Genomic DNA, 15352 nt, shown 5'->3' with positions numbered 1-15352 from the left:
AAAGCCGGTTCTGTAATCAGTAGGAAATCATCATCACGTGCTTTCAGAAGGAGCAGAATTTACTACACAGAGCCGTAGTTCACTGACAAGTTACGCAAAAAAATTTGTTAAGAAAAAAGATTTTATTGCGCGATTATGAAATCGAATTGCGCGATTATGAAATCGAAGAAATCGTTCGCGATAATGACAGCTGTTTGCATAGCTTCTCAGTGAACTACGGCTCTGTGAAGTAAATGCTGCTCCATCTGAAAGCATGTGAAAATACCACATTTAATAACATAAATCCTTCTGTGAGATGATGTGGCTTCTTACACAGAATAAGGCACGCAACATATTTCATAGTATTTAAGCAGTGATAAAGGCATTGCATTATAAATATATTTTATTTTAATGAAAATTATAATAATGAGAACGCAGATAAACCGTATATTGCTGTAGTCGTGTGTTTATTAGACACGTTGAATCAATGAAAGCAGTTGAATCTTCTGTTTATTCAACTGCGGCGATAGGCATTTTCTGGGTTTCTAATGCGAGGCGTATTTGGCTTTTTTTTTTTTACCTTAAACCGCATAAACACATTTAATTACACCAAATAAACAACATAATGTTCTTTTTAGCAGCATCATATGACCCCTTTAAATTATACATAAACTCATGTTACCTGCTATTTCATGGAGATGCAAGGGCCAATCTGACACTTGTTGCGTGACATGATAGTTTGCAAAGCATTTTTCCAAACTTTTCCTTTGCCTGCATGGACAGACTGCACATACATCACTCCTCCCACAGGAGAGCTGTTTATAGAAATGTACCATCACATCTCACCCAGAATGCAAGTAAGCATACCCAACAACAACAACATGTATTTGGCTTACTAAAAACATTACAGCTCCCTATTCCTACCTCATAGGGCACTTAAAATCCATTCACACTAGGCTAATTTATGAGGCCCTGTGGTGTGATCATTATGGTTGCACAGATGCAATTTTAATCCCACACAAGTTGATCATGAGATGTTCATGTGCATTCAAAATTCCCCACCAATTCCCACCAAAATCTTGTTTACCACATATCCTAAATGTTTCAGTAACTTTTTTTCTTGTAACACTGATGTCTTTATATGTTTACGTTGCACCTGATAGACTTTGGAATTTCCATTATTTGCACCTCTATGTTTCAAGCTTTGATATTGATGCATTGACACATTGACAATGATTTTTTAAAATTAAATATATTTTTAATCAATATTTCTCAATTTCATTTTTTTTTTATGGCAATGGGATTGCATTTTGCATAAAGAATACATGCAAAGCCTTAGAATTTGGCCAAAATTAGGTAATCGGGGGAGGACGAAAGGTAGGAGGCAGGAGAACTGCAAAAAAAAAAAAAAAAGGTTTATGTACTGTATGTTTATTTTTACAAATTTTTATGCAAATTGGTCTCAGTGATATTTCATATTTTATTTCCTGTTTCCTTGTAGTGAATTATCCATTGAAATCACATTGCTGTCGTCTGGCGATAAAATGATATGTATGACAGCTTAATGGTCTTTTTTTCCATGTTGTGTAACGTAACAGGGCAGCGGCACAATCTGATAGGATAAGGTGTGAGACTTTGTTCCTCAATCATCCACTGATGCCCACATGACCATAGACCACATGTCAGTCCCTGCCACAGATACCTACAAAAGAGACTAAAGACAAAAAGTTACATAGTAGTACAAGTATAGTTACATGTGCACCCAATTGTCACTTGTCAGATTGTTCTGTATAATGTCAGAAAAAATTACCTTTAGGGGTACAACAGTCTGTCACTGGGACAGTACTCCGGCCTAAAGGGACAAACTTATACCTTATCTACCCTTAAAAGGTGCATGGTAGCACCTAAAAATAAGTAGAAATATGGTACTTCAATGAACCTTTTAGGGGTACAAAGATGACCCATTAAGAGTACTTCCCCAGTGACAAGCTGTTGTACTCCTAAAGGTACAATTTTTGCTCTTTTTTTCGAGAGTGTGTGAGCTTGGTAAGATCTTCTGTGAAAGACTAAACAGGTCTTTGTCAGAGTCTAAGGCTGATGATACACTGGGCAACTTTTTGAGCAATGTTGCCGTCAACGGGCAACCAGGTGAGATACAGGGCCCACGACCAATCTAAAATATTCAGATAGAAATTTGTTACCCATTCTCAATGGGAAAGTGCCCAAGCAACATTGCTCAAAAAAAGTTGCTTTGCAAAATTGCTCAAAAAGTTGCCCTGTGTATCATCAGCCTAAGATTTATGTTGAAGGCAGATAATTAATTGTCACTATTAAGTCACACTAAGCCTACTGATTTCTCCTTACGGCAAGGGAAATCTTTAGACTACCGAAATTTTCCAAAAACGTACAATGCCTAAATGTACTTAAAAAGACAAGAATGGGTTGCACCTTCCTAAACCCCCCCTTCCTGAATGTCTAGTGCAACAAAACATGTAGACGTTAGTATTTGTGAAGTGTTGTTTGGGATGCAAGGCGCAAACGCACTGGATGGGGTCCTCAGCTGCCTTGGGTGAGGCAGAATCTTGTTGCCTCGACAAAGGGCGGGAGGTGAGGGGTGGGAGGGGAGCATGCTCCCCTCCCTCACGAACACACTCGAACACAAGCACACATACATGCGCGCACGAACACACTCACGAACACACTTGAACACAAGCACACATACATGCGCGCACACACATACACACACCCTCCTCCCCCATCGCTGCAGTGTCTCTTAACTGCCTTGGAGCTAACAAGAGGGGAAATAGCACACCGACAATTATAAGAGGAGGGGAGAGCACGACACAACGAAAGAGTGCCAGTGAATGAGTGCATGTGTGAGAGGAGAATCAGGCGGATCTGAGGATGTTGGTGATTCAGGACTAAGGGGACGGATCGCGTGCTCCCTCTGCCTCCCAAGCGAATGTTTGTCTGCAGTGTTGCTGGTGAATGGACGGCAAGCGGTGAAACGGTGAGGAAGCCTTTTCCTTTTTTTCAGTCTTCTTTCCACACACCCTTATTCCTGTTGTTACACCAAGGGTAGCTTCTCCGTTAGCGTCCTTGGGTTTGTTTTTGGCTTGGGAAGGTGAACATGAGCGTGTTTAGGACCTCAGGTAGCAGAATGGTATTTTTTCTCCATCTCGGTGAGGTGATGCTCAGGGATGATGCTAAAGCAGCTCTCCTGAGCCCTGATTTGGCTAACGAGTGCATGATTGAGGACTAAACATCTTTGATGCCTTGCCCATATACCATACCTAGTGATGCGGCTTGTGCAATGTTAAACAGTCACATATTATTGAATTTCAAATGGGGCAGTACACTAGGTGTAGTGTGTTCATGCCACGCTCTGCTGGCTTGTGAATATAGAAGGAACTGAATAAGGTGCACACCCCATGGAGAGACAGGGCTGCTGTTTCTGCTGGCAAGCCCCATGTCGATATTCTCCTTTCGGCCATACTCCTGCTGATCTTTGACTCCCACTGCTCCACGTTAACCAACGACACGTTCGCTCCCTATCGATCGCATCGATGTGTGTGCAAGAGCAGAGTTTGTGGTCCTCCCGAAGGGAGGCCCCCTTCCTTTCCCTTCCCCAGTATGTGTCATTTGAAGCATTTTTGCCCTAACTAAAATTCCTAGGATTGTTATTAGGGCAACGAGGGCGGCATAGGCTGGTGACAGGGTTGTGCATGCATGTGTGCGAGGGAACCTGCACAGGGAGGGGTTTAGGTGGCTGGAGTGAGGGGTATAATGGTGGAGAGATAGTAGGGGCAGAGGGGCGGAGGGGCGGAGGTTGATGCGGTACACAGAATGAAAGGAGAGAGAAAGATAAAATATATCCTGCGTGAACCCGCCGCAAGGAATGGATGCACAGGAAGGCCCACTGACCCATTACAAATTAAATCTCATTAAAGTCTCAATTGTTTCTCCTAGATGGCAAAGAGATTAAAGGGAAAACAAATTGCCTCTCGAGTAAAGAGAGTTTGCTTCTCTAGAGTTAAAGACTCCGATAATCCTGCACTTTATACCCTATCGAGTTTCTCAGCAGCGTCTCGTCTTCTAATACCAATTAATTTGAGATACAGCGTCCACATTGATATTATTGCTTTTACACTTACTGTACCTTAACAATAGTCACATTTGTCTACACTCTTAAAACAGGGAAATGTTACACCGATTCCATACAAGAACCATTTTGGGTTCCCCAAAGAACCTTTCAGTGAACAGTTCCTAAAAGATTTTTTTCTTAGTATCAGAACATTTTATTCAAAGAACATTTTTCCATTCTAAAGAACCTTTGTGCAATGGTAAGGTTCCATGGAACCACAGATGCCAGTAAAAAAAACTTGAGTTTTAAGAGTGCATTTTTGTTTTTCCAAAGGAATTTTAGGAGAAGCATCTGAGACAAAGTTGATACTTTAATAAGTTATGCTAGCTAAGTTCACTTCATTACAGCACAGTGGCACCTGTGCTGCTCAATAGAGTGCTAATACAGTAAAGATGTGTTAGTACTCACAAAGACAGGAAAACAGACTATGCAAAGATGAGCAGATACCGCCAGCACTCCACCCTCCTACAACCCACAAACTGACCATACTGCAGGATGATTGTGCAACATCAGCTAAGTACCAGTTAAAATTTGTACATCCTGTGTTGTCGTCTGATATGATGGCCGTTATGGGAGGCTTACTCTCATTTTGATACTGCTGCTCATTTGCTTATAACAACGCAAGGATAATCTTGGACGTCAAAACACAGGCATCAGTGTCAGTGATATTCAAACACTATAAACGTCAACAACAAAATGATCACAATGGAAGCTTAGACTCGAATGATGATGGTTAAAAATAAACTTCACAGCTTAACTCACTAGACTTTGTTTTCCAGGTAGCTCATCATCAACGGTGAACCGAAATCGTGCCATAAACAAAACCGTCTAAACCACTGAACGTCAGATTGTTATGCATTTGGGTCATGTTTTAAAAATACCTGAGCTTGCTGCTTTGATTGCAAAGAATGCATGCATACAGATTTGATCTTAATTTATATTTTACAAAAGAAAGTCATTACATTTATTATTTAGTATGTTTCTGTCACTGAAGATATGTTGAATTCAGACTAAGAGTGTTTAGTTTGTGGGGTCGTCCTACATGAGTCTAATGGAGACTAAAAATTCTGTCCATGTAAGTAAGAGTATGCTAGAACGGGATGCAGGAAAATAATGAGGAGAAAGAAATTTTAGTCAAAGTTCAAAAACGATAGGAACATTCTTGAGAGGGGAAATGCCAAAATATACACATTCTACTTTCGGAGTGAATGCTTGAACGATCATAACTGGGTTTTGGCACAACAGTAGGGGTTTGGCAAAACACCTCGCTGGTGACCTTACATGCACTGATAGCCAGCTGTTCATTAATGCTCAGACCAAATCACACATCTGCCATTGAGGATACAGTTTCTAAAGGGTACTGCTTATTAAAACAGTAATTCGTTTTATTTTTCATTCCTGGTGTATTGTTTGTGGCCCCTGACTGTTTTGCAGTCTGATGTGTGACATTTTTAAAGGTTTGTGGGTTAGTCAGATCTTTAATGATGCTAAAAAGAAATGGTGATATTTTTACAGCTCAAATGTGTGGCATGTTACAAGGATGCTACTAAAAATTATACTAATGGCTCAAAAATGACAACACAACTTTAAACTTTACTTTCAGAATTATGACTATAATATGACTATGTTTCTTCTTTGTAACGAATGATTGTTCTGGTCGCTATTTTAAATCCACTTACAATGAAAGGGGACTGAATCATTCAAAGCGGTTTTTAGGATTAACTGATTCATAAAACAATCTGACTCAACAGAGTCCTCATTCATCAGTGCTACTTCAAAGCTGTAAAGGCTTCAGATAACAAATCAAACTGACCACTTTAATTGAACTTTCATGCCTTTCTGAGGTTCCAGTCCCCATTTATTGTAATTTCAGGAACTAGTACATTATTTCAAATGTTTCCTTTTGTGTTCCATGGAATAAACTCAAACAGGTTTGGAACGATTGATCATTGCAATCTCACATATGACAAATAGTAATCTTTCGTTTCAGCTGGAGTTTCTCTTTAAGTGATATCATACTGAAAAAATGCAGCGTTCATATTGTGCAAGACTTGTCTTCTGACACAGATTGGCTGGAACTGGAGTATTCGGTGAAGTCAACTAAAAAGGGCTTTTTTCAGTGAGAGTATGGAAAATCCAACGCTCTGACAAGTTTGGGGTCAGGAGGTGACCAGGCCCTTGTTTTATGGAAACACATGTGAGAGAGGCCCTTTGTTGAATTGAAACAAGTCATTAGCTATATCCAAGTGGTTCATTTGTAAGAAGCACTGTGGAATTCTATATGATATAGGTCACATCCAAGTCTGTTAAGGTTTAAAGATGTGTTAGATTTAAAGTAAAAGCAGCTCTGGGAGAAAAGTTGCTATTGAATGTTGCCCGTAGTGTTGCCATTAGTGGAACAGGCAGGTTACTGTGAACTAAACAAACAGGCCATTTTTAAGAAATATATTCCTATCTGAATATTGAGCAAAGTCATTTCCCTTCTGAACAAGCCTTAGCTTCTTTATCATACATGATAAACAATGTATTGAGACTGTATGAATTTTTTTTTTTTACATTTTTTCACATACAACTATTTATGTATACTAGATGTTTACATTTTTCAACGAAAATGTCAATTGTGTTTGTGCAAAACTATGTTCTGGCTGGTTACTTAACTGTCACAAGTCAAAAGACTTTGGCATTTTCACTGACACCACCTTCCCATTCATGCCGAGTTTGTGTCTGTATCACCTTTACATGTTTGCGTATTGCACCTGTATGCGTGTTCATTTACAAAGCTAAGTGATTTGGCATAAAAGCACTGTTGTCATGACATCAGCAGAATGAAATGGATCCGACTGTTAATTCTGTAGTCAAGATCACATTTCTCCTGATGGGTCGACTCAGCATTGGCTTTTGTGTACAGTCGTTGTTATCAGCAGTTTGTTTCACAGCAGTTTTGCATTTAACAGAATGGTTTCATAATACTGTGTTGAGGTGTACAGAAGGAAGTAAGTTCGAGAACTGAAATGAAATGACTATTTTGGCTATGGAAACAATAGTCTATTGGACTTATTGTGCAGTAGATATACTATATCACTGCTTTATTCTTATAGATAAGAATATTAACATTAATTATAACATTTACTAATACATTATTAAAATCCAAAGTTGTATCTGTTAATATTATTTAACTGACCTCAGATAACATGAACTAACAATGAACAGTTGTTTTTTATAGCTAACGCTGACAAAGGTAAATAAATGCTTAAAAATAAAACTTTAAAAAACAAATATATTGATAATTTTTAGTTAATGTTGTAACGCTTAAACCTAATGATAACTTATTGTATATCTGTTTGTACTCTTGTAATAGTTTTTTTCTCACATTTCAAACCGTGTGAGAGCAGTGTAACATGCTATATATTTTATATAAAAATATTTTTATTAATTTTATTAAATGATTTTTTTTCTTCATTATTATACAATTTATAGACTTTTTAGTTGTATCCCTCATTAAGTGAAAAACTGTTTATATCAGAATGTATTTGTCACAGTGCAGGACTATTTATGTTAAAGGTCACATATTTTACACCTTTCTGGAGTTTTATTTTAAGTCTTGATGTCCTTAAGAATATATATTTGCTGTATAAGTACCAAAAACCATCTCAATATATTTTTCCAGCTCCTCGGTGGGGAGCTTTTATGGCAGGTAATCGCTTCTGACAGCCCTTTCTAATTAATTAATCTAATTAATATTCATGAGCCTCTCTTCTGATTGGCCTGTTGATTTCTGAGTGACGCACGGCCAGGTCAACCACAGGTAACTAAGGTCAGCCGACGTCACAGCCCATTCAAACCAGCGCAGGTTCGGCTACATAAGGAGCGTCAACTTTTTACGGAAGTCACAACGGTTCGTGAAAAATCACAGCTACTTTATGCAGGCTGTGTGCATTTTACTGTGGACTGACTGTTTTGAAACTTATATGGTAGTTAAATAGCCCCTAGACCTCAGTTATCCTGAAAAAAGCCATGAAATTTCAGTTTTGACAATATGGGACCTTTAAATGAGTGAAACAATGTCATTCAAAATTATACTTTTTTAACTATACAAAATGTTATTTGTTAAATACCCATATCATTTAGTGTATAATAATAATAATATACATTGATTAAGTATACATAATTTTCTTGAAGAATTTTTGTTCCGCTATATCAAATAGAACTGCAAAAATAATGATAATTTCAAACAGGTTTCCTAAACACTCCCCCTTCTGCCACTGGTTGGACAAACAGATAGTCCCGCCCCCAGACTCACTCCATTGGTTGAGCCAGTGTTGCTACACTGAGCTGGTCGGGGAAAAAAGAGACAGAGCCAGTCTTTACCTTTTTCAGAGATCAACCTACAAATGGCTTACTTTTAGTCGTCTCAACATATTAAACTGGGATAGGTGAAAGTGTTTAAACATCAACAGAATTTACCAGAAAAATGGAAACTCATTTGCAAATGATAGGCGCATCATGTTTTGAAACAGGTGTAAAGGTGAATGAGTTGGATGAGCCATTTGTGGCATTCATTGGTCAAGCATGGCTGCATGCGACGTCTGGCTCTATCACTCGGAAATAGCGCTTGGCAGGAAGAGGAGGCACATACTCTTATCTAGGTCAGCAGGTACGAGAGAGGGACTCAGAGGCGTTTGCATCTTTTTGTGCACACATGTCACCAAGGGAAGTGGTTTTAGGAGCTTTAACAATACCTGGAATAAAAACAAAAAATCCCATAATACCATAATGCATCATAATGACATATTCGGTTATAAAATCCAGCATATCGACTAGCTCATTCGCTATTTATATACACATGTGGTCATTTAATCACATTTTCTGCTTGCGTGAACCTCAACCAACTTCAATAATGACATAAAGCAGATTTTAATGTATCAGTCAGAGTTTGATGAACTGAGAGGTATTTTCATACAGATTAAACTGTTAGAGATTATGCCATTTGTAGGAATGAATTGAGAAACTCTAATGTAAAATATTGCCATCACACCGAATAGGAAACAAATATTGAATATTAGCTGCTTCCTAATATTTTTTTCATGAGAAAATGACTAGGGATATACAGTATATTTGTACTGTATTTATTGGTTGATATTACAGATGTAAAAAAAAACCAATTAATATTATGCTCAATTATGCATGATCATTTCCGTAAATCTTCACAAAATAATTTTATGATATATTTAAATGTATTATTTATATACATATTTTATTTACACATATATAATTTATTTATTCATTTTTTGCTAATTATTTTTGCGTAGTAAGAATATAGTTGTATTGAATAAATGTGAATAGCATTGTCCATATAACTTCACAAAAATAATTTGGGGAAAAAATTATATATATATGTAATCTGAGATAAAGTTGATGCTTAAATTAAATATAATTTCATTAAGACTATGAAAGAGCACCTCTGAGTGATGCAATTTTTCTTCTGGTTTTTCTGAGAAACGTCCTACAGTATTTATGTGTGTGTGTGTGTGACCGTGCGTAGATGAGCTAAGAGGGTCCTCTTTTCTGTTCTCATTACGCACAGAGCGTCATTGCGTTCGTTTGCATGGCCATAACAGCGGTCATATGATTGAGGGGGAGGTGTAGGGGTACCACCACCCCATGAGCTCTCCTTCAGTCATATGACCGCTGTTATGGCCATGCAAACGAACACAATGATGCTCCACAGGATGCACAGGGCCTGAGTCTGACCAACCTGGCTAATGTCAAATAATCAGGCTGAACTATTAAAGTTAGATGATCCGCTATGCTAGCATATTGCTATATGTTTCATGCATAGGGGAGTGTTCCAGTTTCAAATAAGTTAAAGACCACATGAAATTGCTTAATGTCTGATGTTTTTTCCTATTAAAACAGGAAGTTGTGGTGGGACATGCCAAACAGCTCGTATCATTAGGCTTTAGTAAAGTCTCAGCAGTGAAACATGGCTTGCTGCTTGCTAGTCATTGCATATGGTATTGGGGGAGGGATATTTACATTCTAGAGAGCAGTTTATTAGATAAAAATCTGTGACGTGCAAGAGTAGACATCAATATTTTTCTCTGGTTTACCAGAGAAAGATTTTGAAGTCGGCATGAATTGGAAATTCGCCCTTTCGGCTTTCTAAATGCATCTTATTGATCTGATGTGTGTGTTTTAATGTTTGGACCTTGTAATTTTTGTTATTTTTAATTAAAAAAAATTCTGGTGACGTTTGCCAGATTTCTCAAATCATTTTATCCAGTTAAATCCAGCCCATTTTAACAATCAACTGCAAACTGGCATTCAGATCTGCCTCCATCCAATCAACAATTGATGGATTGCATTAAGTTAACACCTTACAATTTTTTTTTTCGATAATCCATTTCAGTCAGATGTACTTCACAATATGGAAGAAAAAATCCATTGCTACTTCCATTACATCACAGTTTTTAATCTCATTAAATCTTAATCTACATTTCAGTAATCTTGTGTGAATTCCATTTTATGTATAAACTGGCATTATGCCCATTGTTCGGCCAAATCTTGTAATTTCAGTCCGCTTGTTAAATCATGACATTTTCAAATAATACTGTCTCCAGAGCCAAGCTGCTAATTGTTTGAAGTGAAAATCTCAATGGCCATTTATAAGCAGTATTCATTCTCTATCATACCTTTTAACCTAAGTTTTAAAAAAACGTGTACACAAGAGTCTCCAAGCTTGCAGTATCCAATTATTTAACAATTCAGAATAGATTGTTTACTTTACTATCTGGCCAACTGAAGTTTCAGTATGGAAATAAAGGTTAGGATCAAGCTTTTTCAGAAATATACTGCAAACTGTAATTGCATATTAGCCCAGCTTGTTGTTTGCCTTTGCAATTTGAGGGAGTGTTTGGATCCAGAAACAGTAATGCGTGACATCAGACTTAAATGGATAGAAATTCAAGCAATCTGGAATTTTGTTTGAGGACAAAAAATTTCACCACACAGATTTCGCAATGGGTTTAAGCTGGTCACGCAAATTCGCCTGTATTGATAACAGAAAGCTGCTTGGTTTGACAGTGACTTCATTGTTTTATACATTGCTACATTATTGACAATGGATCTTTTTGTGTTCGAAATTTCGCTAACGTGACCACACTTTTAGATCGGTAACACTATCAGCCATTACTGAAAATTAAAATATTGATTGATCAGCAGCACGACATAATATTGATTGTTACAGAAAATAATTTCACGAGTTCGTCTTGGAGATGATAAAGCAAGAGGACTAGTATGCGTATGTGGCGTGCTGTTCGAGGAGAGGGCTCTGAGCTCAGTAATTCTTCCCGAACCCGGGGCACTCATTGGCGAAATGAGTGCTAACCGGTATGGATAGAGCTAGCATTGCACAATGCCTCAAAGTCAGGTACGTTCCTGTCTGACAACCCTTCATAAGCATCATTCTGGCCAGTTTTGTGCCGCTACTCCCCCTCACGGTCTGTGTTTACAGTGAATAGTGAAATCACACCCCAGCTAAGTGCAGCAGCTAGCGCTAGCGCAGAGATAAACCCACCCCACCCTTCAGAAATCTGCTGTGCCTCAAAATGGCTCATATCTTATCAGAGCCTGAATTTGAACATTACACACAACCAAAGCAGATTAGCAACACGTCGCTCTTGAGCTTGATCAGACCTCTTTTGTATTTTTTATTTGACGGCAGCTGCGGTTAAAAGGTTGTGGACAAACGCAGACTGTTAGGCTCAGAACTTGAGTTTGTACACTGTTTCCCTTTCTTCAATCTGGTTTCCCTTAATAGATGGTTTCCCATTAGCAGCTCTGCTCTCACATGTATCCAGAAATGTTCACAGTACACAGACATGCATTGTCAGGGCAAGCGGGCCATGTGACTGCAAACAACAGTCAGTTTTAATAGGGGCCAGGCCATGCCCCTACCTCACATGGGACCTTCTATGACAAAAACAGATCTACTATACAGTCGCCCACCATCAACGCTGGCCCCAGCCAAATGAGCTCAGTAATTCTTCCCGAACCCGGGGCACTCATTGGCGAAATGAGTGCTAACCGGTATGGATAGAGCTAGCATTGCACAATGCCTCAAAGTCAGGTACGTTCCTGTCTGACAACCCTTCATAAGCATCATTCTGGCCAGTTTTGTGCCGCTACTCCCCCTCACGGTCTGTGTTTACAGTGAATAGTGAAATCACACCCCAGCTAAGTGCAGCAGCTAGCGCTAGCGCAGAGATAAACCCACCCCACCCTTCAGAAATCTGCTGTGCCTCAAAATGGCTCATATCTTATCAGAGCCTGAATTTGAACATTACACACAACCAAAGCAGATTAGCAACACGTCGCTCTTGAGCTTGATCAGACCTCTTTTGTATTTTTTATTTGACGGCAGCTGCGGTTAAAAGGTTGTGGACAAACGCAGACTGTTAGGCTCAGAACTTGAGTTTGTACACTGTTTCCCTTTCTTCAATCTGGTTTCCCTTAATAGATGGTTTCCCATTAGCAGCTCTGCTCTCACATGTATCCAGAAATGTTCACAGTACACAGACATGCATTGTCAGGGCAAGCGGGCCATGTGACTGCAAACAACAGTCAGTTTTAATAGGGGCCAGGCCATGCCCCTACCTCACATGGGACCTTCTATGACAAAAACAGATCTACTATACAGTCGCCCACCATCAACGCTGGCCCCAGCCAAATCAAAAGTCCTCTGTTTTGGGGCTGCTATTGACTGAAACACTGCCAGTCATTGTTTCTCCTGATGTTTGCACTGTGGTACAACAAAGCCGTGTTCTTTGAGCAAGACATCTAGGGTCGGTTTTGGGCCATGAGCGTACAAAGCCTTGGACAAATGTGATTGTTTGAAGCTCATCATGTGACACCTTCACACTCATTTCCAATACATACGATCCCTTCATCCAGAAATGATGAAACGCATATGCCTGGAACACTCTGAACTTCATAAATATGGTAAATATGTTACTTTACACAATGCTTCACTCCTTTTTGTATCTTCTGTAGTGCGCATAAATATAAAGACTTTGGCCAGGGGCCAAAATTATGATTCAGAGTGCCAAAAGAGAGCAAAAATGCTTGCAAGTTATCTGCATTGTAACTAGCTTGTATATTATGCTGCAAAAGTGCTTACACCCCACTGAGGATTGGGTTTAGGGGTAGACGTCCATGCTTATGTTTGCTTTTTCTAAAAATCGTATGTTTCCATTCATTAAGAATATATGTGAGAATATATGCGCGTTGAAGACTGACACAGAAGAGAAGAAATTGTTGAATAGAGTCATTATTTTTGTTTTCTTTGCACACAAAAAGTATTCTCGTAGCTTCATAAAATTAAGGTTTGAACCACTGATGTCACATGGACTATTTTAACGATGTCCTTACTACATTTCTGGGCCTTGAACGTGGTAGTTGTGTTGCTGTCTATGCAGGGTCAGAAAGCTCTCAGATTTCATCAAAAATATCTTAATTTGTGTTCTGAAGATGAGTGAAGGTCTTATGGGTTTGGAACGACGTGAGGGTGAGTAATTAATGACAGAATTTTCATTTTTGGGTGATCTATCCCTTTGAGATACAAGCTAGTTACCATGTGGATAACTTGCAAGTAATTTTTGTTTGAGGCTAAAAGGTTCTTGCTTTGTAGCCTCTGGACTAGAAAGTTGAGTAGCTTTGTTTATGTATAGACACATAACTAATTGAGACTTCAATGAAGCTCAGTGGTTTATTGAGATACTGTGACTTCTGTCGAAGATGAGAGGAAAAACTCTGACCTTGAGTGATTTAGTAATTAGTCATAATGCAGAACGACTTCATCCCGATAACCCGATGCCGTGTATCCACATTTATCCTCATAAAGCTTTGTCTCATTTCTTCACCTCAAGCTCATTGCCAATCTTCACAACCTGTCATAATTAAAATCCTTCTAAGCGCTATTACTTACAGTAAAAGGCCTCTATCTTTTTGTCTCTCTGATCCAGTACTCAGGCTGGACGTGACTCAAGTCTAAGCACTTGTCCCTTGGTACGCCTAGTATCTTGTCGTAGCAAAAAAGAAAGGAAATTAAGCGGAAGTATGTGATTGAAACTAAAGTGCATAAATAAACGTGATAATAGGTTGTACTGGTAACCCACCAGGTCTGGTCTTAAAGAAATAGTTCACTCTCTGTGTTATCATTTACTCACCCTCATGTCATTCCAAACTTAAATATTTTCTTTTATTGTTAATGGAGCACAAAAAGAGAAATTTAGCTGAGTGTTCACGCTGCTCTTTTACATCAAATAAAAGTGAATGGGCAGCAAGAACTGTCACACTGTTAGGAGTATGAACTTTAGTGTTGTCTTTTGCTGTTACGTCTGTCTGTTCCTGTTTTTCCTTATATGGTTTTGTTCCTGTTCAGTTTAGCTCTTGAGTTAATTTGCTCGTTAGTCATTATTAGTTAACTCCTATCACCTGTTTGCCCCGCGTCAGCTGCCCTACTTAAAGTCTTCTTTCTAATCAGTTGATTGTCGGTTATTATTTCGTGTTACATTATTTCTGCTACCCAGAGTTATTTCCTTCCCTGTATTCGTGTGGATTATAATTAAAGACATTCTGTGGATTATCTTCGTCTTCATCGCCTTCCTTGGTGGAACTGTAACACACATTCATAAAATGACATAAGGCTTGATAAAAGTCATTATTGACTGATAATCTTCTCAGATCTCATTAACGTTCATGTATATTATCGCATCAAGACGTATCACGGCAAATTTTACATCACTAATGGCTAATATTCAAAACGCACAGAATTAAGCCTGTACATGACATGCGGGTTGGGAATTTGTTCCCTCGACTTATTTTGTTTTATCACATTTTAACTAAATTAAAACAAGGTAATGAATTGGTACAACACGGCCATGATTTGAACATCATGGAACTGATTTAATAAAAACGAGGGGGAAAATGAATAAAATGTATTAAGTCATAGAATAAAAAATAGTAATAAGTCATAGAACCAATTAAATTAAAAAGAGGGAACAAATGAATAAAAAGTGGCCAAGAATTAATAAGTTATTGAAATGATTTCATAAAAAGAAGAACAAATGATTGAAATGTGGCCACAAATAAGTCATAGAAACAATAAAAAAAAAAAAAAGTTGGTTAAGTCGTGGTGGGATCTAATTCTTAATTCATGGCCTATATATA

General features: G+C 38.4%; 1 protein-coding gene across 1 annotated transcript in view; it reads left to right on the top strand.

Moving 5' to 3' along the window:
• Positions 1–2708: 2708 nt before the first annotated feature.
• LOC107686467 (guanine nucleotide-binding protein G(z) subunit alpha-like) overlaps positions 2709–15352 on the top strand; it is a 47952-nt gene continuing 35308 nt past the window's right edge. The window contains exon 1 of the mRNA XM_016483503.1: positions 2709–2989. The gene's annotated coding sequence lies outside the window, so the exon portion shown is untranslated. The remainder of the gene's footprint in view (positions 2990–15352) is intronic.

Source organism: Sinocyclocheilus anshuiensis, unplaced genomic scaffold (assembly GCF_001515605.1).
Source record: "Sinocyclocheilus anshuiensis isolate Anshui unplaced genomic scaffold, SAMN03320099.WGS_v1.1 scaffold838, whole genome shotgun sequence".
NCBI classification, from domain to species: Eukaryota; Metazoa; Chordata; class Actinopteri; order Cypriniformes; family Cyprinidae; genus Sinocyclocheilus; species Sinocyclocheilus anshuiensis.
This window is presented reverse-complemented; position numbering and strand designations above follow the sequence as displayed.